Raw genomic sequence first — 5,124 nt, forward strand, 5'->3', positions numbered from 1 at the left:
CAGTTAATATGTTTGGAGTTATTTAAAATTCATATTGAGAAAAATGTATTTTCACTATTGCTATAGACAAGCATCAACATAAGACTTGATTGTTGTTTTATATCAAACAACTTTTATAATATTCATTTTTATTGTTATAATAGTTTATAAATTTTAAGGAATATGACAAAAATACCCTATCAATATGTACTACATTTGTGAATATGTACATCCAAAAAATCAATAAACTTTCAAAATAAAATAAAAAAGTATTGTTGTGGCATATAGAAATTAACCCTGAGTCATTAAAATTCTACTCATATTTCATTAAGTCTGTGAAAATATAAATTACATATAAATACATGTTATTTACTGGCACCTATTAGTTTCTCTTGGTGTAAATATTTAAGTTTTTATGAAAATGTTTTATGGATTACCCCAAAACATTCTGAATTTATTGAAATAAATAAATTCAGGAAACAGTAAATAATAGTATAAAATAGGAGAAGGTGTTTTAATTCAAAGTTGTGAGCTTTATGGAAATAAAATTATTCTTCTTGCCCTCCTCCTAGCCAACTAGAACCACTGTGGGACTCAGCCACATGGTTCACCCAAGAGTCCCCTTTTTCCCTACCACCACATTCATCCTTTCCAATTAGCCCATCTTGATTTTTTGTGAAATCTTGGGTAACAAAATCAACTCTTTACCAAGCACTTCAAAGACACCACACATAGCTAAGACCTAGCTACACTAACTCTGCCCTCTCTCTACTCCTTCATTCTGCCATTTTCAGACTACTTTTATATCTGTTGGAGTTTGGTGGTTTAAAACCTCTTCCCAGCTTATTTTTATCTCCTTGAAATTTGACCTCGATGGTACAGAGCCAGGGTTCTCTTATATATCCCTTACCACCCTTTTTAACCACTTTTCTAGCCCCCCATTCCTTTGTACCTATACTGTGACCCATAGAAAGGTTTAAAAGCATGCAGCCACCACATGTGCTTAGGTCCCAATCATCACTTCTAGCTCAGTTCTACTACTTTGTGAATTACCATTAACCAGGAGAGCATCTATTAGGGAACCTCAAAGATTGCTACACTTGGCTGGTACCCAGATTGGGGCAATAGCATCTAAAGAAGTGAGCACTCATTGAACAAAAGTGAGACTTAACAGGTACACTGATAAATGCAATTTTCTTAACTCAAGATGCGTAGACGCCAGCATAAACATAAGCAGTGAAGACAATATATCTCCTCCAGGAAGCAGCAAACTTGTCATTATAAGTGATGAGAAATGTAATTTACATTAAGTACAAAATAAGGACCTCAAAACAATTATCAAAACACTCAAGAACTTTAAAGAATATATGAATAAATGCTTTAATGACTGAAGAAACACAAAGAGTAAAATGAAAAGTTTAAAAATACAATTCAAGATACGAAAGAATGAGAAAAGAAATAGAATCTGTGGACTATACCTTGGGTATTTTCTATTTTTTGGCTAATATCTACTTATTAGTGTGTATATAGCATGCATGTCCTTTTGGGTCTAAGTGAGTATGCCTCAGTCCCACTTGGGAGGAAGAAGAAAGCAATCACAAGTCGGGAGGGAGAGAGAGACCTGGGAGGGAAAGTGGATAGGAGTTGGGGGAAGAGAGAAACCTGAGCTGGTATTGGGTAAAGGAAAAGGGCTGAAGCTCTGAGGGCCAGCAGAAAGAATGGAAACAGGGAACCTCAGGAAATAGGAGGTTGAGGGGTCCCTCCAGAATGTACCAGAGACCTGGGAGGTAAGAGACTCTCAGAAATCAAAGGAAGAGATCTTAGATGAAATGCCCAACAGTAGGGAGAGGGAACTTATAGAGCCCATCTCCAGCAGGCAGAGAGATCCATCAAGTGAGGGATGGGGTTGCCATCACACAGTCAAAACTTTGGCCCATAATTGTTCCTGTTTGAAAGAACTGCAGGGATGGAAACAGAGAGGAGACTGAGGAAAAGAAGATCTAGCAACAGGACCAAGGTGGGATCCATCTCAAGGGAAGGTCCCAAGGCCTGACACTATTACTGAGGCTATGGAGTACTCACAAAAAAGGGACCTATCCAAACAAGTAGCTAAAGAGTCAGATGTAAATATTTGTACCCAACCAATGAAAAGAAGATGGTGAACCCTGTGGTCAAATTAGGGAAAGGCTGAAAGAAGGTGAAGGTAACTCTATAGGAGGACCAGCAGTCAGTTGGGATTGGGGGGTTGGGGACATCCTCGTGGAGACAGGAAGCAGCTGAGGAGGAAGCTGATCTCATGGGAAAAACAGCAGTCTCAACTGATCTTGACCTCCAAGATCTATCACACACTGAGCCACCAACCAGGCAGGATATACCAGCTGATATGAGGCCCCAGGCATGCTTGGTCTGGCCTCAGTGAGAAAGGCATCTAACCTTGAGATACTTGAGGTCTGGGGATTGGGATACTAGATACTAGAGATGGGGATTGGAGCATGGGGATATCTTCATGGAGATGGGGGAGGGAGATACTTGGACAATGATTTCTGAGATATACAGCTTGACAAATAAGATTCCTTTCTACTGCTAATCTGCTAGAAAAATTAGTCTTACTAAAATTAAAAAGTATATGAGATCTGTGAGGCTTCGTGACAATGGAAATATCAGTCTTTTTTTCACCAGGTCTAGCTGATAAAATAAGATGCAGAAAATAGTGGCTGATGAAAGAGAAACACAAATAGATAATATCTATGTGTTGCTAACTTAGTAAACTCACTGTTTCTATGATGAAAATGTTTTTGATTGTAAGATAATAAAAATTTATGCCTATTACCTGACTAACACAGATGTAGAGGCTCACAACCATCCATTGAACTGAGTATAGGGTCCCCAATGAAGGAGTTAGAGAAAGGACCAAAGGAGATGAAGGGTTTGCAGCACCTTAGGACGAACAACAATATGAACTAACTAGCACCCTCAGAGCTCCCAGGAACTCAACCATCAACCAAGGACTATACATGGTGGGACAGATTGATCATCAATGGGAGGAGAGGCCCTTGGCCCTGTGAAGGTTCTGTGCCCCAGTGTAGGGGAATACCAGGGCCAATAAGTGGGAGAGGGTGGGGTGGCAAGCATGGGGATGGGGGAGGCAACAAGGGTTTATTCCTGTTGTTTTTGTTTGTTTGTTTATTTGTTTTTTGGAGGGGAAACTGGAAAATGAGAAATCATATGGCATGTAAATAAAGAAGATATCTAATAAAAAATTTGTCTAATATATCAGCAATATAATTATAAATTCCCATAATATTCTGTCCATTTATCTGGAAGTTCACAGCCTGTTATACTGTTTAAAATTTTAAATATTTATAGCTAACAGTGAGTGTTATTCATCAGTTTTTTCATGGTCTACTTAACATTTTTGTTTCTGAGGGTATAGATGATAAGGTTCAAGATGGGAACTATTAATGTATAGAACATAGATACCACCTTTTTCGGTCTGTGGAATAGCTAGGCAGGACATCACATAAATGAATTTGATGGTCCCATAGAACAGAGTGACTGCAATGAGTTTATAGGGTGAAGATGGAGAAGCCTTATGGGGGTCTTGGAAGAACGTATCTGCAGGATTGACACAAGGATGTAGACATAAGACAAAGCAATAATAAACACAGTGATTAAAATGATGGAACCCAAAGAGATTGCTGCAATGACTTCAGACATCATAAGAACAAATAAACTTCAAAGGTGATGGATATTTACAGAAAGGTGATTAACTTTATTTAGTCCACTTAAAGACAGATTTGATAAACAGTAATTAAGTGTTCAAGCATTTACCCATTTACCTAAGTAAGAAACTGCCACTAGGAAGATGCAGACTATAGAGGTTTTCTGCATGGAGTAGATCAGAGGTGAGGACATTTTAACTATCAATGCCATATTTTGAACACTGTGCAAAAACAAGATATGAGTTTGTAGCAACGAGCACATTGAGAATTAGAATGGCTGTAGATCAGATACTAGAATCTATGGTTTAATAGAATTTAAAGATGTCTTCCTGAAAGGCCCATGGAGTACAGGTTGGTAGCTACAGACTAATCAGTACCATCCACATAAAGGGAGCAGTGTGTTTTTGGTAGAGGCACTGTTTTTGAGAGGGTCTTGAGGTAACAACAAATGTAGACAAGTTTAAGGTTTTGAAATTATAGCAAATAATTGATTCCTGAAGTTAATGTTCTTGTGTGTTAAGGAAAAAGCATGGTGAGAGATGAGAAGCAACCTGAAGCATGTAATAATAAATGTGGTTCTTTGACAAAGCTGTCAAAACAAACACTTGGGAGAAAAGAGAGTATCTTTAACAAATAGTTTTGGGGAAATGGGATGTCCACATGAAGAAGAATGAAACTAGCCATATATATCACTTATGATAAATAAATATAAACAAATAAATATATTAATATACAAACTAATTCAAAATGGGTCAAAAACCAAAATGGAATTCTGAAACTCTTGAAACTGCTAGAAGAAAGCATGAACAGTCAGTCCTCTTCAAGATATCAGTACAAGAAATGACTTTCTAGATAAGACTCTATTTGACCATGATTAATGCCAACAATTGATAATTGAAACTCATAAAATTAAAATGATTCTGCCCAATGAAGGAAACCATCAATCAAGTACAGAAGAAGTCCAGAAAATATATGAAAATCATTGTGAATTATACATCTGATACAGGATTAATAACCAGAATATAAAAATAATTTAAAACACAACAATCAAGAAAAATATTATGCACTTCCAAAATTTGGAAGCTTAGAAGGAAAATAATTCATTTAAATTCATGGCTGTGGATAGTATGCATAGACTGAATTGAAGTTTGAGGCATAGAAATAGAAAGCTTCTGGCCCTTGGTATTAGGCTTCTTCTGAGAAACAAGTTTATGTATAGATATAAGCACATATTCACACATCATATCCTCTTGAGAATTTTTATGGAACTGCCCCATACAGTTAATATATACAGGAAGAAATGAGTAGATGGAGAAAAGAATACATACATTCATACATACATACATACATACATACATACATACATACACATACTGTAGTGGATATTCCTGGTTGTCAGTTTGACTATATCTGGAATGAACTA

This window comes from Mastomys coucha, unplaced genomic scaffold (genome assembly GCF_008632895.1).
Source record: "Mastomys coucha isolate ucsf_1 unplaced genomic scaffold, UCSF_Mcou_1 pScaffold21, whole genome shotgun sequence".
NCBI classification, from domain to species: domain Eukaryota; kingdom Metazoa; phylum Chordata; class Mammalia; order Rodentia; family Muridae; genus Mastomys; species Mastomys coucha.